The 26,729-nt window shown below is 46.8% G+C and overlaps 1 protein-coding gene and 1 non-coding gene across 2 annotated transcripts in view; one reads left to right on the forward strand and one right to left on the reverse strand.

The window, feature by feature from the left end:
• The window catches only part of tshz1 (teashirt zinc finger homeobox 1), a 135,762-nt gene extending 112,211 nt beyond the window's left edge, over positions 1 to 23,551 (forward strand). The window contains exon 3 of the mRNA XM_041189075.1: positions 23,498 to 23,551. The gene's annotated coding sequence lies outside the window, so the exon portion shown is untranslated. The remainder of the gene's footprint in view (positions 1 to 23,497) is intronic.
• Positions 23,552 to 25,853: 2,302 nt separating this feature from the next.
• Positions 25,854 to 25,928, reverse strand: trnat-ugu. Its single transcript has one exon. It is a non-coding gene; the product is annotated as a tRNA-Thr (tRNA).
• Positions 25,929 to 26,729: the final 801 nt, after the last annotated feature.

A 26,729-nucleotide genomic window follows, 5' to 3' on the forward strand; every position in this document is an offset into this window, starting at 1 on the left:
TTCTCCCCACCGTCCCTGCAAACTACTGTCCCACCTCCAACCTCCCTTTCCTCTCCAAAGTCCTTGAATGTGTGTTGCCTCCCAAATTCCATGCCCATCTTTCCTGGAATTCTGTGTAAAAATCCCTCCAATCAGGTTTCTGCCCTTGTCACAGAACCGAAATGGCTCTTATCAAGGTCACAGGAAAACATCCTCTGTGATTGTGACAAAGGCAAACATCCACCCCCTTCATCCTTCTCGATCTGTCTGCAGCCTTTGACACGGTTGATCATACTATCCTCCTCCAGCGTCTTTCCACTGTTGTCCAGCTGGGTGGGACTGCACTCACCATTCTCATTTATCTAATCATAGCCGGACGATCACCTGCAATGGTTTCCCTCCCCGCTCCCCCACAGTTACCTCTGGTTTCCCCCCCAGGGTCTGTCCGTCATTCCCTCTAATGCCTCATCTACACACTGCCCCCCAGTGACATCATCCCAAAACACAACATCAGTTTCCACATGTATGACGATGACACCAGCTCAACCTCGCCACCAATTCTCTTAATCTCTCCACTGTCTAAATGATCGGACTGCTTGTCCAATTTCCAGTACTGGATGAACCAAAACCTCCTCCAACTAAATGTTGGGAAGTCCACACCACAAACTCTGTTCCCTAGCTGCTGACCCATTCCTCCCCCTGACAGCTGAACCGGACTGCTTGCAACCTTGACTTCATATTTCTCCCAGAGGTGAGCTTCCAATCACATATTTGTACCGTCACTAAAACTGTGCATTTCCAGCTCCATAACATCACCCAATACTGCTCCTGCCTCAGTACATCTGCTGCTGATAGCTCCTTTAATGTCTCTGTTACCTCTAGCCCTGACTTTTCCAAAGGATTCCTGGCTGGTCTTCCACATTCTACCCTCCATAATCTAAAGGTCATCCAAATTCTGCTGCCCAGGTCCTAGTTCCCACCAACTCCCATCACCCCTGTGCCCACTGATCAATGTTGATTGGCTCCCAGTTAAGCAACACCTCAATTTTTAAATTTCTCATCCTTGTTTTCAAATCCTTCCATAGCCTCGGCCCTCCCTATTTCTGAAATCTCCTCCGCACCTACGACCCTCCGAGATATCTGCCCTCCTCTAATTCTGGCTGCACGAGCATCCCTGATTTTAATCGCTCCACCATTGGTGCGTGTTCCTTCAACTGCCAAAGGTCTAAGCTCTGGAGTTCCCTCTCTAAGCCTCTCTGCCTCTTTAGCACCCTCCCCCCCCCTTTAAGAAACCCTTAAAAACTAGTCCGATGGCCAAGCTTCCGGGTCACCTGTCATAATATCTCCCTATGTGACTCAGTGTCAAATTTTGTTTGATAATGTGTCTCTGAAGCACCTTGGGACATTTTACCACATTAAAAGTGCACTATTGGTGTTTGTGGAAGTTTCCAAAAAAGAATTGAAGAACAGAAGCACTTTTTCGATGCTTCTATGAATTTCCTCCTACGGCGTGTTTGCAGCAATGTCTTGGCAGTTAGTTTTCAATCCCTGGAAACCCCCGGGGCAATGCTGGAGAATTTGGGATCTCTTGAGCACTGCAGGAATGGGAGATGTTCCCCCATGGTGATCCAGCATTGACCTAAACCGCCTATAGTTTGGAAGAAAACATGTTCAGGGCCAAGAACCTACAAATCAATTTGAAAATAACACAAGTCGGAAATGGAGATTTAAAATGGAAAAAAAAAAATACCAAGCCTAATCCGCTGTACTTTTAAATAGGTGATTAATAGAACATTGTTGTGGGATTCAGTGGTGGTTATGACTCAACATTACCAGCCCCAGGAATTACAGTGAAGCTTTCAGTCAACGGAACACATCTAATATTTGAACCATTATGCCCAGACCTGTAGTAACTGCACAGAAGAGACTTGGGGGCACATAAAACTTTTATTGGCTCTATAACAGCTTTGCCATGAATAAACATAATTCTGATTCATAAAACGCCTAAGTGCTGGAGTAAAAGGACATTTTAGCTCGAAACGAGCTAGTATGCAAATCAGTGTTGGCCCCCACTTTGCGATCTGGGTCAGTTGTCCCACGTCTTTATCGTTTCCTGATGCCAGGAGTACTCTATCAAAGGTCTCATTATGTCTTGCGAGAATTAAATAGTTGCGGGTGGGGGGTGGGGGGGGGTGGTTGGTGGTGGGGGTCATGCAGCCAATCATTTGGTTTCAGTTTCTATGGATTGGTCCACACTCAGGACGACTGTCTCTTTTTAAAATGCATTCCAAACTGCTCTTTAGTCTATACCTTATCACAGGAGGAAGCCAAGCGCACTGTGCGGTGTCGATTTGATTCATTTGGAAGCAGCTTCTGCATCAGAGGTTGTGGCTTCAAGCCCCACTCCAGAGACTTGAGCACATAATCCAGGCTGACAACTCACAGGCACAAAAACAGAAAACACTGGGAAATCTCAGCAGGTCAGTCCGACAACTTCCGCGGGGAGAGAAACAGAGCCAATGCTTCGAATCCATATGGCTTCTCCGGAGCAGGGTCATACGGACTCGAAGCGTTGGCTCTGTTTCTCTCTCTCCGCGGATGTTGCCTGACCTGTTGAGTTTATCCAGCATTTTCTGCTTATATCTCAGATTTCCAACATCTGCAGTATTTTCCCTTTATCTGACAACTCTCAGTGCCAGTACTGAGGGAATGCAGCACTGTCACAGGGTAAGGCAAAAAGCAGGTATGTCAGCCCCGATGATGTGTTAAAGGCTGCCCTCTCGGGCGGGTATAACAAATCCCACGGCTCTATTTTGAAGATGAGCTGGGGAGTTCTTCCTGGCCAATATTTATCTGTCAACCAATGTCGGAAAAAAAGCACTATCTGATCATTTATCACATTGCCCTTTGTGGGAGCTTGCTGTGAGCAAATTGGCTGTTGCGTTTCCCACATCACAAGAGTGACTACACTTCAAAAGTACATAGCTGGATGTAAAGTGCTTTGGGATGTCCTGAGGCCATGAAAGGTGCTATAAAAATGCAAGTCTTTCTTTGCTGTTACTGGTGGGCAGCATTAACAGTATGTGACATAGGCTGCCAAGTGTTGCGTGACTCTTCAAACACACAGCGCTGTATTTTGATGTGAACCAAACAGTGACAGCCATAGCTCAACGGAAAAGGTATAAATGCATTGAAAAATCACTTTGGATTTATAAATCTTGACCACCTTAAAAGTGGCACGAGGTGGTATTTTCTTTGAATATGTTGCCTGCAGTCATTAGGCTGTGTTGAAATATGTTTACTTACTTGGAACCATATACCTAGTTGATAGGTTTTTATGGAAGATCTATAATAACACCCATATCATTATTAAGCTTCAAATTCCCAGGCAATTTCTGATCTATGTGACATTCACACTCCTTCAGGGTCAAACAACATCTTGCAGCCTTCATAAAATGATTAAATATTTTAAACAGATCATGCTTATACATCCATTGCCCCATGAGACTGATACTGTTATCGTTTTTGTCAGTGAGAGTTTCCATCTGCATTTGTCATTCCTGCTTGCATTTATGAGTTATCAGTCAGCGTGTCAAAATTCAAAGTAACTGATGTTCTTTGAGTAGTTCTTGCACGGTCTATCTGGAGCTTTTAATCAATGGTGATTTTTATTTTCGAAAGTCCTACATAAATCTCTGCTCTTGCTGGCCATATTTTGTATGTTTGCACAAAAGCCCTGACAGAAACAGTGGTTATATTGTCAACACCCTACCTCTGGGCTAAGTAACAAGGGCTTTTTGGGGAGATTGTGGTGAATTGCCTCAGTGGAATGCAAGGGCTAGAGCAGCAGCGGCTGTGAGAAGGAATCCATTCTGCATACTTAAATCATCTCACCATAATCTGAACTGTCACCTTACATTAGGGATATTTATGGAGCGATTCCGATTGGCTGAGGGATGCACGGAAACAAATTACGGGTGCTTTGATTTGCCTTGGCTGCGCAGAGGCAAACTTGTTCTCGGATTAAACTGGCAAAGTACCAAAGCTGATAATCCAGCGGCAATGCGGAGCACGGAGGGAGTTCCGAACCCAGGACCCAGCAAGTGTTTCGATGCGTTTGCTTTGGAGTGAACGCCGTGCTCTCATCTTGACAACGGGGTTGTAAGATTTTGTACCTCCCCCCCGCCCCCCACCCACCCCCGCACCGGGCCAGAAAAACATTCGAATCAATTGAACCGTTCTCTAACACAGGCAGGGAGATCGTGGGATGAAAGCAGAAAATGCTGGAAAAGCTCAGCAGGTCAAGCAGTGTCTGTGGAGGGAGGAATGGAATTAAGGCTTCAGGTCGATGACCTTTCATCAGAACTGGGTAAAGTTAGAGATGTGATAAGGTTTTAAACAAGTGGAAAGCGGGAGGATGGGAAAGGGACAAGAGGGAAGCTCTGTGATGGGGGGGGGGGAAGAGAAGACAGGTGAAAATGACAAAAGAGTTGGTGGTGTGATGCCAGCAGGACTGAATAAGACAACAAGAAACAAAGGGTACGTCTAGAGATGGTGTGAATGGCAGAATGATGAACAGTTGCCACCCGAAAGCAAACACAAGAGATAAACAAGAGTAAAACCGAAACCTGCAAAGAGAAAGGACACAAAATGGGGGCAGTGGTTACAGTTGAAAATTGTTGAACTCAATTTTGAATCTGGAAGGTTATAAGACGCCTGATCGAAAGATAGGGGCTGTTCCCTGCAGCTTACGTTGAGTTTCCTTGGGTTACATTGGCCTGATCTGTGGATTATTTCCAGTATTTTCTGCTCTTATTTCAGAATTCCGGCGGTCACAGTATTTTGTTATTGCAGGAGATAATGGGGAACAGGAGAAGGCCATTTGACCCATTGTACCTGTGCTGGTTCTCCAAAAGTGCGATCCAATGAATCCCACTCCCCATGGCCCTACAAATGTTTCCTTTTCAGGTATTTATCACAGAATCACTGAATTGTTACAGCGCAGAAGTAGGCCATTCGGCCCATCATGTCTGTACAGCTCTCCGAATGAGCATTTCACCTAGTTCCATTCTCCTGCTTTCTCCCTGCAACCCTGCAGGTTGTTTCTGTTCAAATAATCGTCTAACTCCCTCTTGAATGCCTCAATCGAAACTGCCTCCACCACACTCTCAGGCAGCGCATTCCAGACCCTAACCACTCACTGCGTGAAAACATTTTTTCTCATATCGTTTTTGCTTCTTTAGCCAATTAGTTTAAATCTGTGCCCTCTCATTCTCGTGGGAACATTTTCTCCCTATCTACTCTGCCCAGACCAATTCCCTTTATCCAATTCCCAATTGAGTTATCCAGTTCCCTTTTGAAAGTTATTGTTTCTAATCACCTTTCAGGCAGCACAATCCAAACCATACAGCTCACTGCACTGGAAAAATTCTCCTCACCCCACCCCACCCCACCCTATTTTCTTATACCTGTACCCTCTGGTTACCTACCCTGCTGCTACTGGAAACAGTTTCTCTCTATTCACTCTACGAAATTTGCGAGATCTTCTGGTGCAGTAGCTAGTGTCCCTGTCTCTGAGCCAGAGGCTCTGGGTTCATGCCCTACCCAGGACTTGATGGCCAAGGAGGGTGTGTTCATTTCTTGGCCAAACAGGGTGAGTAAATGATTCCAACACACACCAATGGAAGGTGGTAAGAGCAGGAGAGATTCCTGGTCAGCTGTGTGATGGAAAGAAAGTTGGATCCTCTACCATCCAGACTACAACATGCATGGAAAAGTGCAATTTGCCACAGCAACATGGACTCCCTGAGTGAACCGTAACACACCCACCACCACCACTCTTATCAAAACCCTTCATAATGGTGGGAAAATATTGACAATCACCATCCATCTATTTTATTAACCTTTTATGGGTCATTTATAAATTTTTAAACAAATTTTATAAATCTATCCAATTATTTTGAGGCACTATTATGAATATTAACGATGAGCCTTCTCAGCGATAGTTATCAGCAATGCTTGGATGTTGGTAGCGAATCAAGTCTTATGAGTGGCCCCCACTCCCCCACCACCAATTGAGGCCCTTAAGTGGGCAATCTCACCTCCGCTGGCATTCACCTGGCGCTGGGTGGGGGACTCGCCAAACTGGAAGTGTGAAAAATAAACGCTGTTGGGGTCACTTGCAGGCTTCCGGGGCGAGGTCCCTCGTTCAAAGGCACTCAGTGCCCGATTGAGGGATGCAGCATTGAGAAGGGGGGGGGGGGGGTTGGTGCCTGCTGAGAGCCACACCCCTGCCTTAGCTGCTGACCCCCTGCCCCCTCTCTGCGACACCCCCCACCCCCCCCCCCCCCCCCCCACCGCACCGCCATCACTCACCTGTGCCTGTGTCCATTTGTGATCCTGGGCCTCTGATGGGTGTAGTACCGGGAGCAGCCACAGCCTCCCCTGGTGGCGTTGGCGAGCAATGAAAAACTGTCGACCTCTGATCTGCTGGTGGCTCTGGGGGCCATCCACCCTCCACCGGGGGTTCTTCACCCTGGGAAGGGCCCACCTTGCCCAGTTAAGTACATGATTGGTGCTTAATTCAGCACGCCTTCTCGAAAAGAGGTGACACGGGGCCTTCGTTGGCACCCCAGCTGGCGGGCATGACCTCCATTAAATACCACCCTATGGTTCTTGCACCTTTGATAAACAAGTGGGATAAGTAAATAAATGTTTAACATTTGACAGATTTCAAAGTCTGAATTCTCCGCTGCTTAAATTTAAAAAAATCATATCTTTAACTTGCTGCCCCGGTGTCAATCCTTTTCATAGTATTAATTTAGATGCATTTATACAACAGTTTCAGCAACATCCGAATTATTGTTTAACCTTGTAGTCTGAACATAACCAGACAACACAGTCTAAGCACTTGTAAAATTTACCTCGAGTTCATTTAAAGCCTCAGGGATTGCAAACTATCCCACTCAAATCGCTGAAATGGTAACCCTTTGATAGGGTGCTGGTGCTGGTTCAGCCTGTCTCTCAACTATGCCCAAATTCTCCTGGCGGTTTCATTTTCACTGAGAGTGCTTGGGTTAACGCGTTTAAAGAATATTCCTTTGTGCGCTAAGTTCATGTAGCTACTATCCTGACCAAAAAGGAAGGTGGCTCTCAGAAGCCAATCATCACAGCCCTTGTGCATCGCTGCAAGAGTTCCTCACGGAAGTGCCCCCAGTCCAGCACCCTTCAGCTGCATCATCGGTCATAGCGTTAGCTGGTGATTCCAGTGTTCAGCTCCATGTATAGGCCCTGCCATAATGTAGCAGCCCTTTCTGGATCTACATCAGGACCTGGATATCTTCCATGCTTCAATTAGGATATAACATAAATAACAAGGGAAAGCCTAGCCATCTCCCCATGATCTTCAGTGGCAATATTGTTGCTGAGTCCTCCAATAACATCTTTGGTGGTGGTGGTGGGGGTGGGGGTGGGGGGGGGGGGGGGGGGGGGGGGGTGGAGGGGGTGTGTGTGTGTGTGTGTGGTGGAGGGGTTGGGGGGGGTGGTGTGTGTGTGTGTGTGGGGGGGTGGGAGGGTTGGCAGTGATGGTGGGGATCGCAGAAGCTTAACTGGACCAATCATTTTGCTGCTTCAAGGGCGTGGGATTCTGTGCTAAGTAACTCACCTCCTGATCCCCTCTGATCACTTATAGATGCATCTGCCATCTACAAGGCTCAAGTCAGGAGCGTGATGGCAAACTCAGCAGTCAGGAATCCAAAGTGTGTGGTGACTGAGAGCGTGAGTTCATTAATCATGGGGGTTCAACAGACTATTCCCCCACTTCTCATCATCCTTCATCCTCTCAGTCTTTTTCTGGGTGTGACCTGCTCCCAAAACCCGGCTGGGATTAGGGAACTCACTTTGTGGAAAGTACAAGCCATGGATTTCCATTTCACAGTGCAGTGCAATAATACAGAATAATGTAAACCTGTATGTGCACTTCCATGTCAATCTTAATTGACGCTTCACTAATATATGCCACACTAATACAGCTACCCCATCCTTTCTGTAGGACACCCCACAAATTTAATGATTTGGTTTGGCTCATCCATAAAACAATTTTTCTGTTCTCTTTAAGAGATAGGAACAAGAGGAGGGATGTGGACATCACTGGCAAGGCCAGCATTTGTTACCCTTCTCTAATTGCTCTTGAACCAAGTGGCTTGCTAGGCCATTTCAGAGGGCAGTTAAGAATCAGCCACATTGCTGTGGGTCTGGAGTCACATGTAGGCCAGACCAGGTAAGGATGGCAGATTTCCTTCCCGAAAGGACATGAGTTAACCAGATGAGTTTTCACGACATTCAACGATAGTTGCCATGGTCACCATTACTGAGTCTAGCTTTCAATTCCAGGTTTATTGATTACATTTAAACTCCAACAGCTGCCATGGTGAGATTTGAACCCGTGTCCCCAAAGCATTAGCCTAGACCTCTGGAATACTAGTCCAAAGCATTCCCAACTGCGATTAAACGTATTCCTGGAGGTTTCATCACATGACTTGCCCCCATGCTCTAGCCATTCATCAGCCAACACATCAATCCTTATGACACACTGCCTTCCTACACCAGAATTGGTAAACATCATTACCCAATTGGATGATGCTTGACTGTAGCCAAAGAGCCTTTTCTCCCCCCATTTTCAATATTTTTATACCTGGTAAGGAGAAATATTCAAAGAAAATGACAAATCCCCCCTCCCAATCTTTCTTAATGTCCCGATGATTTTTCTCCAGGGTTGCGCACAGCAGTGTCCTGGAAATTGATCTTCAACTCCTGGAGACTCCAGGCCAATCCTGGAGGGTTGGTAACCCTACTCATCCATTAACGTTACCACCACAACACCACCTCCCCAGTCAATCCCTCCAACCCGCTCTGTCATCCCATTAGATCATGGTTGACCTGTATCTTAACTCTCTCTGCCCACATGGTTCCTGAAATTCTGAATTCCCTTCCCGAACAAAAATCCACCAACCCCAAATTTGAAATTTTCAATTTACCCCCTCCCTCCCAGTCTCAAAAGCTGTTTTTTGGCAGAGAGTTTCAGATTTCCAGTGCCCTTTGTGTGAAGAAATGCTTCCTGACATCACCCCCTGAACGTCCTGGCTTTAATTTTAAGGCTCTATTCCCTCGTTCTGGACACCATCTCTCAAAACTGGAGCAAACAGTTCCTCTCGATGCACCCAATAAACTCCTTTAATCATCTTAAATATCTCTTTCAGCCGCAACGTGTAAAATAACTCCGGCACCCTTCTGTGTAACATGGCCATCGCTCATTCGATTTCATGTTAATGCTAAGAGTTCACACTATAACTCACACGGAGCATCTCTTGCCCATATGCTGCACAACACAGTGTCATAGAGAAGAAAAAAGCGCATTTGCATTGCACTCTCAGATGATAGAGCTTTTGCAGAATCTTCTGTCTTGTGCTAATCAATGATACCAAGTCTGAAGCAACACCCTATTTTATCATGTAGAATGTAAAAAGAAAATTGGTGTTTTTAATGGAATTTAAAATGGAAAAGTAGCTGCTTGCTGATTAAGGCAACAGGCAAGTGGGGAAAATGCTGTGCTGATATGGAATGTATGTTGCTCATGAGACAACTGTCCTCTCGTTCATCAACAGATTTGTTTGAGTAAGACCCGCATTATAGGAGCAGCAGCAAATCTCCCCTCTTCTATGCTCCTGTACAGGACAAATCATAACCAGGAGGGGGTTATAAAGCAGGAAAATGGACTTTGGGTGGTCAACACCAATGGTGCAAACCATGAGGCCAAATTTCAGCTTATTTTCATGAGTTAAAATGGTACAAGCCAGGCAGAATCGGCTGAACAAGTGGAAGGGATCAGGGAATTTTAAATGAGAGTGAGTTACACCCAAAACCAATGGGTTCCCACCACCTTTTATGCTGCTTGAAGGTTCTGTGTACAATTCTGGTCATCACATTACAGGAAGGATGTGATCACACTAGAGAGGGCACAGAGGTGATTTATGGGATGTTGCAATCACTGCAGAATTTTAGCTGCAAGGAAAGATTGTTATAGGCTGAGATTTTTCCATTGGAACAGAGGCTGAGGGAAGATTCGAATGAGGCGTATAAAATGATGAGGGGCCTAGACAGAGTGGCTAGGAAGCACCTGTTTCCATTAGAGAGATCAATAACCAGGGGGAAAGGATTTAAAGTAATTGGTAGAAAGATGAAAGGGGAGTTAAGGAGAAATATTTTCTCCCAGAGGGCTGTGGGGGTTTGGAATTCACTACCCAAAAGGGTGGTAGAGGCAGAAACCATCATTGCATTTAAAAGTACGTAGGTACGCACTGGAATTGCCTAGAGGTCTACAGACCAAGAGCTGAAGAATGGGATTAGGCTGGATCACTCTTTCTTGGCTGGCAGGGACACAATGGGCTGAATGGCCACCTTCTATACCATACATTTATATGATACTATAAATTTGACCTGATCAGGCTCCTTCCACAGATCTGGCCATGCCCCCATTGCGAGATTCCCCCATCGTCCTGTCCAAATTGAATTAATTTTCTTAGGCACACAGGCAGGACAAGGCTCCCTTTTGCCTCATGGCAAAACAATATTTATAGTCATTTGGTAGTACAGAACTTGAGTATTACTGAAAAAAAGAGACAGGCCTAAGCTTTTCATTTGCACTCATCAGGACGCTTGCAAGAAAAACCAATATAAGGGGCATACAACAATTTATACTGTATGTGAAGAGAGTGCTGATTGGTTGGCAAGTGGCGTCGCCATGGAGAATGCACCACTGATGGTTATTGACAGTTAACTGCCCAACATTGATTGAAATTTAAATCAGGCAGCTTGACCCTGATTGGTCAACGCATTGCCCTGAGGAATGAGTCAGCAAATGGCTGTTGCTTATTTTGTTTAGCTGAAACAGGCGCAATGTGTGTACATGTTCTTTCTGCCTGCAAAGAACAGGGCCCCGTGTATTAATATATGTAGCTTCCAGTACATGCAACATATTGTGTGCCTGACTGATGAAAAGCTTAGACATGTCTCTTTTTTCAGCAAAACAATATTTAATTTACCAAGAACCCAATTGGTGAACACCAGTGAAACTAATGGATGTTTCTGTACAATAAAAGTAAAATACCGCATGTGCTGGAGATCTGAAATAAAGACAGAAGGTGCTGGAAGAGCTCAGCCGGTCCGGCAGCATCTGTGGGGAGAGAAACAGAGTTAACGTTTCGAGTCCAATATGACTCTTCTTCAGAACTGGTTCTGTATAGTTCCTTCCATGCCAATTCCAGTGATTATAAATCAGATTGCTCGTTCACTGGTGGAGAACTGCACACGTTTATTATAAATGTTTATTTTTGCTAAAAAATCAATTTTCAGCCTAATTATTAAAACTGCACCTGGTTATGCCTTTTAAATGCATCAAGGACTACCTTTTAATGGACAGATTTAAGAAAGTAAATGATTACTTTCTATCGTACTGTACCATTGTGCTTATTCATGGAAGATATCAACCTTTGTGATTTTGCAAATGGATTTTAGCAGAAACTTGAAGCCTAAACTAACCTAACCAAAACCCAGGTTTATTTCGGGTGTAATTACATAATTGCTTCCAAAGTGGAATCCCTGTTCAGCTGCTCATTGGCTTTAATATCGATGGAGGATCCACAGCATCTCTGGGAATAGCCAAAGCGAATGGAGTTCATGCTGTTTCTTCAGGGTTTTTGTGACTCTTTCCTCCTGCTCTATCTCTGCCCCTGCAGAGTGGGATGAATTTTCCAACGGTGATTTAAAAAAAAAAAATTTTATCTTCCGTTTTACATGTCCTTCTTCATGTGACTGAGTCACATGTGGGGACACGTTTATAGGATATGTACAACGTTTATTTTTCATTTTAAAATCCTTCAGCCCCCTGAGGCAGTGCTGTGCCTTCAGGGAGCTGTCAGTGCGCACTCCCTCCCCGCAGGCGCACACCTTAGCCCTCCCGCTCCTCCTGCCCTCACCCCAGCTGCCCTGAGGCTCTTGGTGCGCCTTTCACGTTAGCTGGCCGTTAAATGGCCAGCCGGTGTGAAACTGCTGTCGGAGCCTGATCGCGGGCGGCAGTCGGTCTCGTGTCCTTTCCAAGGCCCACCCACATTGCCTGCCCGACAAGGGGAAGACCCTGCCCTTGGAGTGATTAAAATCGGGGATGCACCAGAGGCCAGAATTGGAGGTGCGCAGATATCTTGGAAGGTTGTAAGGCTGGAGGAGATTATGGAGATAGGGAGGAGGGTTTTTGACTTACAGATGTGAGCAGTTGGTACAGAGTGTCCTACGCTGGAAGCTGAAAAGCTCAGAATGGGGTTCTTTGACGTGAAATGAGGATGCTTCTGCCAGATGTAATGGATTCCACTTAATAAGATACACTGCTGATGACTTGAACTCGGTACTATGATAAGAGAAGATGTGACTGCTTTAGTGAAAAATGTACTGCCTATAACTTGGGTTTGTTTCTCCCCTCCATCATGGCCTCTCCTCTCATGTGGAGAGTGATTCAAGAAAGTCCGATCAATGAATATTCAGCCATACATAACACAGCAGATGAACCCTCTCCCCGTCTGATGTCTGCAGCTCTCAGCAGGAGCTGCAAGATGAGGGTTGAAAATCCTGGGCTGATTGCCCCCACCACTGCCCCTCAATCCCCTACTCCCTGACTACCATGTTTAGCTTGGAAGTGAGATCAGGAATTACAACACTACTCATGCTCATTGTGGCTCACTGTGCTGCTCTCTCTCTCTCGCCTTTCAGTCAGAAGGTTGCAGGTTCAAGCCCCACTCCAAAGAGTTGAGCACAAAAACCTAGACTGACACTCTTGTGCTAAGGGCATGTTATACTGTCAGATATGCTAACTTTTAGATGAGATGTTACACTGAGGCCCCTTCTGCCCTCTCAGGTGGGTGTAAAAGATCCCATGATACAATCTCAAAGAAGACCAAGGGAGTTCTCCCCGGTGTTTATCCCTCAACCAACATCACTAAAAATAGATTATCTGGTCATTATCATGTTCCTGCTGCATTTCCTACATTACAACAGTGCTCACACTTTAAAAAAAAGTATTTAATGGGTTTTGAAGCGATTTTGGATGTCTAGCAATATTTTTTTTTATTCATTCACAGGATGTGGGCTTCACTGGCTGGGCCAGCATTTATTGCCCATCCCTAGTTGCCCCTTGAGAAGGTGGTGGTGAGCTGCCTTCTTGAACCGCTGCAGTCCATGTGGTGTAGGTACACCCACAGTGCTGTCAGGGAGGGAGTTCCAGGATTTTTGACTCGGCAGCAGTGAAGGGACGGTGATATATTTCCAAGTCAGAATGGTGAGTGACTTGGAGGGGAACTTGCAGGAGGTGGTGTTCCCATCTATCTGCTGCCCTTGTCCTTCTAGATGGTAGTGGTCGTGGGTTTGGAAGGTGCTGTCTAAGGAGCTATGAAACCTGCTATATGAATGCAAGTTTCTTTATTCCTAACCCCACAGAGCAGAGTATTGATCTTGTGGTCTTTTTTGGTCTCTGCAGTTCACAGTCCCACATCAGGCAGTGCAGTCTATCCATGAGAGGAGTTGCCAATGCTTAATTTTAAGAAATAAAGCTAAAAGTAGCAGTTCAATGCAAAGCTTTAAATTGCTCATTCCAGGTTGGCCCATAAATATGGTACTTGAATTTCTATCTGTTCACCATTTGATAACTGTTCTGAATAAAATATGGAGCAAACAGTTTCAAGCCTGCATTTGTTTGTTTTAATGGAGAGATTTTATCTTTTTTTTTATTGAGAATTGCTTTTATCTGGTTATATCACTTCTTTTGTGCATCACACGCATACGAGATAGAATTGATTTTACAGTACTGATTTCAAATCCATTAGTTCATTCTTTGAAGAAGACATTTCGCTGAAACTTAATTATTGATTTCTGCCGGTGAAAGAGTTAAATAATTCGGGATCTGACACCTCATGGTTTTTTTAAAAGGGAAGTTTCCATCTATTACCATTTTGTTGAAGGACATCACCCAATTACAGATACAAATGTTTATGTGGATAAGGTTAAGGAGAGATTTTCGACTGAACAGGTTGGGCAACTAATGAGTGGTCATAAAATTTTACACAACAACGGCATCATGCATTTATATAGCACCTCTAATATGGTAAGACCCACTCCGAGGAGCTAATTAAATACAAGTATATCTTAACACCTAAGCAACAAACTGCATTTATATAGCAGCTTTAATGATGTAACATTCTCAAGATGCTTCACAGGATTGAACATAAGGAGATATTAGGACGGGCGACCAAAAGCTTGGCCAATAAGGTAGGGTTTTAAGTAGCATCTTAAAGTAGGAGAGAGAGGCGGAGAGGTGTAGGGAGGGAGTTCCAGAACTTTGGGCCCTGGCAGCTGAAGACATGCTCATCAATACAGATTCTGAACAGGCAAGGCTCTCCTACTGAAGCATTGGGCAGGTTCTTACAGGCCCACACAGGACAGGAACAGGTTGGGGAGTGGGGGTGGGGGCGGGGTGGGGGCGCGGGGGACGGGGGGGTCGGGGGCGGGGGGGTGCGGAGTGGGCCAGTAAAATCACGGGGAGCCACATCGGATCAGCTCCCTGACCACATCCCGCCACCAGGGAATTTTACCGATGGTGGGATTGGGATTGTACAGGCGGCCCACCGGTGAAGGGGCCGTTTTCCCAGGCTGTCAGCGTTGTGCTGAGGGTGAGTCAACCCCTGCTGCATGGGGAGGCGCAACAGCTCAATGGAGGCGGCCTCCCATCAGCAGCTCAGCTCAGTATTTTGGAGCAAAGGAGGGCCTGTGGGCAGGGAATCCCCCCCCCCACCCCCCCCATCTGCCTCAGGAGTGGCCACCGTTCCTGATGGCGCCGCGCAGAACTCAAGTGCAGCGCCGAGGGAGTGCCGCACTGTCAGAGCCGACACCTTTCGGATGAGACGGTAAACCAAAGTCCCATCTGCCCTCCCAGGTGGATGTAAAAAAAAATCCCAGGACTACCATTTTGAGGAAGAGCAGGGGAGCTCTCCCTCGTGTCCAGGTCAATATCTATCCCTCATTCAACATCACACAAAAAACCAGATTATCCGGTCATTTTCAAATTGCTGCTTTTGGGGTCTTGCTCTGTGAAAATTGGCTGCTGCATTTCCTACACTACAGTAGTGACTACATTCCAAAAGTACTTCGTTGGCTGGAAAGCACTTTGCGATGTCTGATGGTTGTGAAAGGCACTATATAAATGCAAGTCTTTTGGTAGTACTGAACTCAAGTATTGCTGAAAAAAGAGCCATGCTGTGGAAGCTTTTCCTCTTGCACTCATCAGGACAGATGCAAGAATGCCAAATTTCAAAGGGGGCAACAATTTATATACTTTATGAGAAAAGATGCTTATTGGTTTGCATGTCAACTCTGACTGGCTAAGGCATTGCCTCTTCTTATGCAGCATAACTTGTTGCTGCCTTTTGAAATTTGGCATTCTTGCGTCTGTCCTGATGAGTGCAAGATGAAAAGCTTCAACAGCATGTTGCTTTTTCAACAGTACACAAGCGTTTTTATTTTTTTAAAAGATGGGTCCAGTGAAAATAGTAGAGGGAGAAAAAAGCACAGGAAATTTGAGAAAGCAAAGAGGATTGCCATAATCCAGGAGGGTTGTAGAACAAAGGTGGCTAGATCACCAGGGGTATAGACTACCCAGGCCAGCTGTGTACCAATAGGGGGACCCCACCACAAGCACCTGCCCACGCCTCCTCCATTGTGGGTCTTTGTCCATGATCCTCTCCAGTGTTCAGTATTGTCAGTCAGACTCTTCTGATCTATTTACTGAGCTAAGCATAGGAAAATGAAACCAAAACCAAACAACCAGTATTTCTGTATTCCCTAGTGTGTGTGTGTGTGTGCGCATGTGGGGGTAGGGTGGACCGATGATGGGGGGAATCCCATGAAGGAGTGTGGGAAAGGGACAGTCAGTATCTGCAGCAGAAGATGAGCTGAATAGCATCACCCATGATTAACTTAGCAGATCCCCAGAAAGCTGACAGTGTAAGTTTGTGTTTGGAGAGATGCTGCGTTCTGTCACCTGCTCACATTGAATAGGACGAGTTTAGTTTTGTTAATAACAGATGAACAAAAACAATCTCACCGAAATTCAAACAGTACATAAATCATTGTTATTGTCATCCAAATGTTCGAAATAAGGGCTTTTGAAGCATTACTGATATCTGGGTTGAGAAAATGTATTGCCTTCCTGAGCTTTTTCATTATTAATACTGAATGCATTCAGTTTCCAAACACTTAATGAATGAGGAGAAGAAATCTAGGAAGTCGAAGAATCATTGTCAGGCTCCACTGTGAATTCTGAAATTCATTAATAACAATGCCAGAACACCAGGAAAGTATTTTGAAGAGTTATATTTTGCTTATTATATAACTGTCCCCCCCGCCTTACCTTCAGGCCTGCCCCTCCCTCGCTATTCACACTCCTTTCAGAACAATGGTCAGATGATTAGGCCAAGCATTTCCACACAAACAGCATCTATGCTGCCTGAAAAGGAAGTAAAAGCCGGAATTTTCCCTGAATTGCACTAAGTGCGGTGGTGGGCGTGAAGAAGGACATTTTTCCCGCCAGCCATAAGGGCGGATTTTTGCACCATATCGTCTGCTTCCCGCCTCATTAACTTTGCAGCCACAGGAAACACGTCATCTCGCTGGCGGGCGGACTCTGAATCGCCCGCCACGCCGATACCTCACCGGTCCCTCACTGCAGACGCACACACACTTATCAATGTTTGCAGCCCAGGACTGCTCCAGTGAAGACATGATCCCGAAAGCCAAGAAGAGTTCAGTGGCCTGTCACTGGAATGCCTGTTGGAGGCTCGCTGTGATGTCCTCCACTCCCACTCTGGCCACAGGAGGTCCAGAAATCTCATCACTCCGGCTTGGGAGACAATGGCAGAGGTGGTCAGTGCCAATGCTGCACAGAAGAGGTTGGCCATCCAGTGCAGAAAGAGGATGAATTATCTCACCCGCACTGCCAGGGTAAGGCAACCATCTCATCACTCTAAATTCACACACTCACAAACCCATCACACATTCACTGGCATCTCACTCACTGCCAGCTCAAGGGACATCACCACTCACTCTCTCACACACACACCCTCATATCTCCATCTGGCTCCATCTCCTCTGGAGGCTGCCTTCTCAGCCCTCACTATCTTGAGGCCACTAGCACAGATCAACATGTGTCCCCACACACACACCCTGGGATACCCCCCTTCCCCTGTACAGCCCTCGCCCTGCAGCCTCTTCCCTTGCCTGAGATCACTTCTTCTCCTTCCCCAAGTAAGCCCTAACCCTGCAGTTGTTGAAATGCTGCCCCGGCCTTATGGCTGGTCTGGTAGGTAGAGACCTGCCGGTGAGCCTCCCTAACAGTGATGTGGTGCTGCCTGTGAAAGCCTGGCGCTGATGACTGTGAGTGCTGACCGAAGCAAGGCAGGCAAACAAACCTCAAAGTCCTGAGCCAAGTGCAGCTCACCAGGTGCATGTCGCGTAGGTGCTGTTGTGAGACGCGTTGGTGTGCAATCACGCCATCGTGAGCATAGGAGGATGATTCCAGAAAGCAGGGCTGATAATAAGATGCTAAGCTGAGATGAGGTTCCCAACGTGCGGTGGTGGGAAACACAGTCCGCCAGCGACGAGTGGAGCGGACGACCACAAAGTGGTTTTACCACGAGATGAAGCTGAATTTCGCCATCTCTGCAATGTTTTCCGCTCTCGCCTGCTATGATGCCCACCGCAAAACAGCAGCAGAAAATGCCAGCCAAAGACTTGCATTGCGATAGCGCCCTTCATAACCTCAGGATGTCTCAACAGCATTCTTACAGCCGCTGAAGGAGCCCTGATGAAAAAGGTCACAGATCTGAGACGCAGACTACGTTTCTCTCTCCTCAGATGCTGCCAGACCTGTTGACTATTTCCAGCAATCCTTTCACATTTCCAGCATCGGCAGAATTTTGCTTTTGTGTTACAGCCAATGAAGCTTTTTTTATTTGAAGTGTCATCACTGCTGTAAAGTAGGGAACACAGCAGCCAATTTGTGCACCGCAGGCTCCCACTAACAGCAACGTGACAATTACCAAATAATCTGATTTAGCGATGTCGTTGGGGGGATAAATATTGAACAGGACCCCCCTCCCCTGCTCTTCTTTGAAAGAGAGTGACCTGGGATCCTTTACATCCAAAGAAAGAGTCACAATTTCGTGTCTCATCTGAAACTTTTGTATCCCAGGCCTGAATTGGGACTTGAACTCACAACCTTGTGACTCAGAGGCAGGAGTGACCCTCCCCAGTGAGCCACAGTTAACTCATATTTGACACCTTTCGCGACCTTAGGAGTTATTGGTCCTGTATCAACACCCCAAAAGCTGCTGGTGTTTACATCTTGCTGCCGGAAATTTCAGGCCTCTACTATGGCCACCGTTGAACAAACTGATGATTAAAGATTTTTAAAATACAAAACAGCGTTTTAAGAAGTCACTTCTTTCAGTCACACAGAGCCATGTCCTACCTACCCTGGCATCTACCCTCAGTGAAGCATCGTTTAGAGCAGCTCTCAAACAAGACACAGGGTGGAATGGTCCCAGATTTGCACCAAGTCCGGTAGCGGTCAGGTAAAACCGTGTTTTATCCGCCGGCCGCAGTGGAGGCTTTTCACACCATATCGTCCCAAGCCGCATTAATTATACATTCCCGGGAAACACACCGTTTCCATGGCAGGCAGGCTCTCATTTGCCCACCAGACCGTCAGCTGGTCATGTCTTCACTCCGGGCGCTATATTTAAAGTGTAACCAGGCGCACACCTCTCAGTGCTTCCAGCCCAGGACTGCCACAAACAAGACATGGGCCTGGAAGGCAAAAGACTGCAGCCCCCAGGTGCAATGATGCGTTGTTCGAACACTATTTGGACGTAGTGGAGGCTCGCTGTGATGTCCTGTACCCTCGCTCTGGCCGCAGGAGGGGCAGCAACCTCACTAATCCAGCTTGGGAGATGGTGGCAGTGATGGTCAGTGCCAATGCCCTGCAAAAGAGGACAGCCACCCAGTGCCACAAGAGGGTGAATGGTCTCTTCCGTTCCGCCAGGGTAAGTCTCATCACTCTCAACTCACACACCCACAAAACCATCACACATCCACAGGGCCCTCACTCACTGCCAGTGCAAAGGACACCACCATTCACTCCCACACTCACTGTCCCTGTCCTCATCCTGTCCATGGGACCACTTACCACCCACACAGGCCAGGCACATTCATCATCTGCTTACACTTTCTCCATCTCTATCCATGCAGGACAAGCTGGCACACACCAAGAGGGAGAGGTTGCAGACCGGTGGAGGAATGTCTGAAATCAAGGTCCTCACGGACTTTGAAAACAGAGCCATCCAGCTGGCCGGTGAGGATCTGGACTGTTCCTGTGCTGATGGTGAGGTCGGCTGTGCTCTACCAAGTGAGGATCCAGCAGTGCAACATCCATCAGACAAACATGCTGTGAGTGAGGTGTCCTGTTTCACAGGCCACTGCCATGCACTATTTATCTCTCCTTGCTTCCGCAGGCACATCTGGGAAATAGCCGACAGAGTCCATGACCCAAGGCCCCCAATCAAGCCATGAAGAAACCTCTGAAGAGGAAGCTGAAGGCACCCTCCTTGAAGCCTCATCACAGCGCTCACCCACACCCTCCACCTGTACAGAGACACACACCTTGGTGGGACCTAGCTTTAGAGTTGCTTCGGGATCACAATCTGGTGAGCACATCGCACTGTCGGACCCACAGCAGGTGGAGGCAGAGACTTCCCAGGCATCCAGCACTTGGAGGACTGCTGGAGGCCAGAACGTTGCTGAATCTGAGTCAGATGAGGAGCCTCTGGACTCGATCATGTCACAGTTGCTGGAGCTGCAAAGGCAAGCTCGGGGACATCAGGAAGGGATGTCCGCTGCACTCCTCAAATTGCAAGGCACGATGGAGGACTCCGTCCATCTTCAAGCTGAGGTGATAGCGCTGGCATGTCAATGCACTGAGGTCAACACTGGCAGGATGGTGGTTGTCATAGATACTTTGGTCCAGAACGTCGCTCCTGCACTGCTGTGTGGGCTGAGCTCTATCACTGATGCCATAGTTGGCCTCCAACAGTGTGTACACAAGAGGGGTGTGGGCAGCTCGATCACACTCCAGCTACCACTTTTCCCCAAGGAGTCAGCCAGGGGTCTTTGGACACCCAGAGGGAGGAGGATCAGCAGGTGCATAACCCAGGGCCATCTACCCAGGTGACTCTGGGAGTGTCCGGCCCATCCGAATCCCCTCTTCCTGCGACCTCCACAGCTCCAGCTCCACAGGCCGAGGAGGGTGCCACTGCCACACAGCAGGACCCCGAAAGCAGGCCGGGGCCCTCCAGGTCTCGGCCCTTCAGAGGACGCCCGTCAAGGTCATCACAGACAGGGCGTCGCAGTCAGGAGGCTGCCTGTGGATGTCTGGGGAGCACCAAGACACAGTGGCAGGGTTAGGAAGGTAAAGAGGATGTAGTTTCACAGCCTGGGCACGGGTGTTAATCACTTGTACATAATGTTCACTATTGTCAATAAACTCCCAAAAATGTCTCCCTGCCTGTGGCTCCTTGTTCTGATGAGCAGTGTTTGTGTCACTCAGATGTGAAACCTTTCTGCACAAGATAAAGGTAGGTGTCTCAGTCCAGGGCCTCTTCCCTGTGCTTTGTGCAGCCTTCAGACCAGAGCGATAGTCCAGCCTCTGACTCCCTGGAAATACTACTGATGCCTGCACCTCAATGGTGCTAGTCATTGCTGCCAGAATGTAGTGGGCAGGCATCATAGAGTTCTCTCATTTTCTCTGTGTGCTCTCAGCACCTTTAAGGTGGATCTGGCCCCCATCTCTTCAGCATCTGTGACCAGTGACAATGTGCGCCTGAAGGGGTCAGGTGCGGAAGGCACTGGAACCTTATTTTCAGCATCCCGATGGTTTGCTCCACCAGGTTGCGGGTTGCAACGTGAGCCTGGTTAACCCTTCGCTCTGCTGCAGTCTGAGGCTGCCCCACGGGTGTCATCAGCCACGTCCTCTGTGGGTAGCCCTTGTCCCTGAGGAGCCAACCCTGCAGCTTCTGTGGACCTTGGAAGATTTCAGGATCTGTGACCGACTGAGAATGTAGGAGTTGTGCACACTCCCTGGAAACTGTGCGCAGACCTGCAGGATGTGTTTGTGGTGGACACACACCAGCTGCACATTCGGCGAATGGAACTCCTTGCGGTTGATATGGTTGACCGCATGTTGCGATGGAGATCTGAGCGCCAAGTGAGTGCAGTCGATTGCACCCTGCACCTGTGGGAAACTCGAGATCAGGGCGAATCCAATCGCTCTTGCATCCTAGCTGTCCTGGTCCCAGGCAAAATACTCAAAAGTTGTGTGCCCTCGTGAAGATGGCATCCATGAGCTCATGGATGCATTTTTGGGTGAAGGTTTGTGAAATCCCACAGAGGTCACCTGTGGAGTCCTGAAAGGAGCCTTTGGGGTAGAAATTGAGCGCCGCTGTCACTTCCATGGCCACTGGCAGTGGATGCCCTCCATGTCCCCAAATCCAGCAGTATCTGGCAGATGTAACGGACCAGTTCCCTGGACATGCACAGTCTTTGGCGACACTGGTTTTCAGTCATTTGCAGGAATGAAAGGCGGCGTCTACAGACCCTGGGTCTAGTGGTGAAGTGGCTCTTTGGCGGCGTGCGTGGGAGCCCCAGCCATCCCTTCTTCCAGAGGATGCTGCTCCTCCCTCTGCTCTCTCCTCCATTGTCTTCGCTTTCTGTAAGCCACGAGGCATATAGCTAGGCCACCAGACTCCATGATCCTGATGTACTCCTCCTGCAGGATGAAAGAGAGAGATGTGTGGGTTAGCATGGGTATATGAAAAACCTGTCTTGGTTAAATCTGAAGGTCCCTTAACACATCCCGGAGAGCACAGGCACCACTTGGATAACCAGAGTTTAGTGCGCTGCATGGCTGCCTGAAACCCCACCCATCTCCGCCCCACTCCACCTGACCGATTGGCAGCAGCCTTGCCCACTGGACTGCAGGCTGTGCTGTCAGCTCAGGCACAGGCATTCTCCTAACCTGCACTGCAAGGCTGCACTGTTAGCTTGAACCATCAGGGAGACTGGTCCAAACCAGGATGCTGACATTGTAAGGGGCTGTGATCACCTCCAGCAGTGACTGCTCCATGGCCAGCTTTTGCAAGGAGATCATACAATGTGCTTAGTTGTCCAACTGTTTTACAGTCCACTGAAACGCTCATTACTCTGCAGTCTGTGCCTGAGGGATGAAAGGCTCTGGAGCACTTGGTGGCACTTTGATGCCTCTGTGTTGCTTGAGTGGGCAGAGAAGCTAGAGGCCCAACTCCAATCATATCAATGTGGCTGCGCCTGAACTGTCTCAGCTGCAGCGGAATGGTCACTTTATACAAGGTGTTCGTAATGCATGGCCGCTTCCCTCACCCACTCCCACTCCACCACCCCCGCATGTGCTTGTGCACTACCTTTAACCCCAGGGCAGCACTTGCACCCCAACTTCCCCCTTCTCCCACAAGATGCCTGAACCTTGAAGTCCAACAGGCGACCCGGGTGAGCGCTCCGCAATGTTACTGTGTACTCACTTCCAAGTTCCCATCAAAGTGCAGCCCGCCAAGTGCACGCCTTTTATACAACGTTGTGAAACGGCACGTTGACATGGGCGGACGATCCAGCAGGGGGTTTGGGGGATGGGGAGTGGGCAGACCTAATGATAATAATGTATTACAATGAGGCTCCCAGCATCCAACGGTGGGAAATGCGGTCTGCCATTGACAGGCTGAGTAGACGATCGCAAACTGGTTTCACGGTGTCGTGCCACCGATTTGTGGCCTTCTCGCCATGTTGCCCGCACATGCCACCGAACATGCCCGACACCGGCGGGCATGGAAAACCCCGGCCACAGTTTCTGAAAAGCATAATAATGAATGTTAGTTGAGATTTGAGTCTGAGTGTGAGGGAGAGTTTAAACCTCTAGTGCCTGAATGTATAATCTGTCTTACTTCATATAATTACATAGAATGTATAGTTCAGAAGCTAGTCAACTGGTCTATGCTGGCTCCACACGAGTTTCCTCCCAGCCTATTTCATCTCACCCTATCGCCATATCCTTCTATTTCTTTCTCCCTCATGTGTTTATCCAACTTCCCCTTTAAATGCATCTATGCAATTTGCCTCAAACACTACCTTGTGGTAGTGAGTTCCTATACATCACAAGCTTTTGGACCATTTACTGTTAGAAATATAATGGGGTGCTTAAATTATTGAATAGGGAAATTTGATTTATTTGCCTGTTTTATTTTTAGTCATAGCTGAACGTTCTCTCTTTGTTTTATATAAAAAGAAAGCTCACTGTGCACGTTTTCTGCGATCAAATCTCCCCTTTCTTATAAGCAACTCTTCACAATGGGAAGACATAGCTGCTTCGCTGATTGAAACAAACCAGTGTTGATGGCTGATCAGCCAGTTGGAACAAAGGACACCTCAGAAAGGATACAAGCTAATGAAAAAATGGACCTGATTGGAAAACGTTATGCACTTCCTACAACTTGCATCGCACTTAATGTTAAAAAGATTCTGCCACTACAAGGCAGACAGATACAATGCACAGGGTGAATATTCAAGGTAAAAATGCAACCTGCTAGACATCTATTAATCAGAGCACTCTTGTGCAAATGAAATCATTTCTATGAATCAGACTGTACCCTTAAAGCTACATGCTGATTTAAAAATAATTCACATCAGCATGTGACTCTCACTATAAACTCTGTTCCCATCAATTGTTGTACTTGTATTAATGTTATTGTACAGTTTTATCAATAATCTTTTCATGATTAAATTAAAAGCTCGACAGAATTGGCGTGACAAATAATGACCCAGTGCTTTATGGGTTAATTCTTCTCCTGTAAGGTTTTACTGTCTCCATAAGATTTTAGTTTATTTGAAGCATTTTTTTTTAAATTTGAATCTCGCTGTGCTATGTTCAGTTTGTACAGCAGCCTCCTTGATCCAACTTGGCATCCCATCTGCAACTGTGAAGCTCTAAACAGTCGAATCCAAGATCGTTTATAATATAAAGAAACAGTGAAGAAAATGTCAGTGATGATTATAGGACATGGATTGGAGGCCTCCCAAATGACCTCCAGCCTCCAACGTGCTCCCACCTTTAGTGACCCATTGGTATTCTTTCCAATCATAGAATGGTTACAGCACAGCAGGAGCCCATTTGACCCATTGAGCCCACATCATCTCTCTACAAGAGCAATGTACCTGGTCCCACTCCCTGGCCCTTTCAGCATAACTCTGCAATTCTTTTCCCTTCAGTTGTTTACCCAATTCCCTTCTGAATCCACGAATGACTCTGCCTCCACCACACTCTCAGGCGGCGCATTCCAGATCCTAACCGCTCACTAGGTCAAAAGGATTTTCCCCATTCTCCCTTTGGTTCTTTTACCAATTACTTGACTCCTGTGCCAATGGCTCTATCTACCCTGATTCGACCGCTCATGAATTTGAACGCCCCTATCAAATCTCCACGCAACCTTGTATTCTGTAAGGAGAACAAATGCAGCTTCTCCTCATCTCTGGAAATGTTTTCAAATCTTTTCTGCATGATCTCTAAAGCCTTCACATGGGGCTGCTTTTGAAGTAAAGATGAACTAAAGTTTGGACTTGGATATGTTTACTGCATTGAGCTGGGGCTTGGAATCAGGCTCAGCAGGTGTGACATGTCTGCGCCCTATTAAAGGCCACCCTCAAGTATACACTCAAGTATAAGGACAGCTGTGCATCTTCGGTGTGTACCCAGTGAGAGCCTTTACTGAACTTACCTAAGATGTCTGCTCCCAGAGGCAGAGTGCCTCATGGCAGAGTCACATGACCAAGGCAAGCCAGTTAGTCAGTACAGCATTGCATTTCCAAAACCCAACCATCCCTTTTTTCATATGAAAGAGACACAAACATCCCCATTTTCATCTTTAAAAAGATACAAACATCCCCTTTTACATATTACAAAAAAGATACAACATCGTCTTTGTTCCTAGCAAACAAAAGACACTTAAATACAGCTGTCCTTATACATGAAACAGTGATCAATAGGGGATTCAGTGGTGGGAAGAACATTTCCTGAAGTAGTTCTAAATCAATGAGAACTTCAAATCCCTTGATCAACAAAATTATAACATAAGTAATTAAGAAGAAGAAGCCCTGGGTCACAAAGAACAGAATCTTTTATGTAAATATTATGACATGGTGGGTAAGTGATGTTGCAGATGGCCTGTCAGTGAGGCCCTGCAACTTTCAGTACCAATAACGTGAGTATTATTTTTACCTCATGCGATGTGTTGTTTTAGTTACTCTGTTTTGTAAGTGAACCGCTGTTACATTTAGGTTTTTGTTGTCAACTCTGATTGGACATATTCCTAGAGGTTTCAGTACATGATCCCCACTTCCCACTGTCCTTCCTCACCATTGGTTTTCCTGTCATGTCCATCGCCTTGGCATCCCCTGCCCTACAGCCAATTGAGAAGCGTGCAGGCACTTCATTTTCACCCCATCACCAATATTGTTCAAAGGCAATGTTCAAAGAAAATATTTCTTTTCAATGCCTTGTCATTTTTTTCCTCCCATGTTTGTTCACCAGTGTCCTAGAGATTAATCTTCAAATCCCAGATACTCCAGTGCAATCCTAATGTTACCTCAGGCTCCAGTGAGGAACAAACTCACCATCATCCTGGTTTACAAGACCAGTGCTCTAACCACTGAGCTATGGAGCCAAACTACAGCACAATTTCAGTATACATCAGAACCAGCGTTCCAGACCCTATATGCTAATGTATTATTACAGACAAACTTTTCTGTACCCTGGAATGAATTCCATGAAAAGCATTCAAGGCTCAGTGGATTGACTCTTCAAATGGAGCTGCAGCACTAACTGGGTGGGAATTGGGCTGCAGTTATATGGATCGGTTCTTGTTAAGGCGATTAACGCCTGTAATGAACACAATATTTCCTGTACCACTGGGGAAGAGCCAGGTGGCTGTTCTGTGGAGGGTGGCACACCAGCATTAAATAGTGCAGCCGTGAGGAGCGATGTACTCGAGCTTTCATTGGATGACCCTTGGAATTGCATCAACTGCAGAGCACACAAACAGGCCAATTGGCCAGTGGCCCACAATGGTGGTTATGCCCCACATCAGCTTCCTCCCACCCCTCTTCATTTCATGCTATCCCATTCTTCTATTCCTTTCCCTCTCATGTGTTTACCTAGCTTCCCCTTAAGTGCATCTATGCTATTCACCTCAACTATTCCTTGTTTTAACGAGTTTCACATTCTAACAAATTATCTTTCTCCTGAATTCCTTATTGGATTTATTAGTGACTATATATTTATGCCTGTTACCTCTGGTGTCCCCAACAAGTGGAAGCATCTACTCTACACTTACCCTACCAAACTCCTTCTGAATTTTAAAGACTTCTATCAGGTCACTGCTCAGCCTTCTCTTTTCTAGAGAATAGCACTCCAGCCTATTCATTTTCCCCTGATAGTTATAACCTCTCAGGTCTGGTATCATCTT

Source organism: Carcharodon carcharias, chromosome 6 (genome assembly GCF_017639515.1).
Source record: "Carcharodon carcharias isolate sCarCar2 chromosome 6, sCarCar2.pri, whole genome shotgun sequence".
Classification (NCBI taxonomy): Eukaryota; Metazoa; Chordata; class Chondrichthyes; order Lamniformes; family Lamnidae; genus Carcharodon; species Carcharodon carcharias.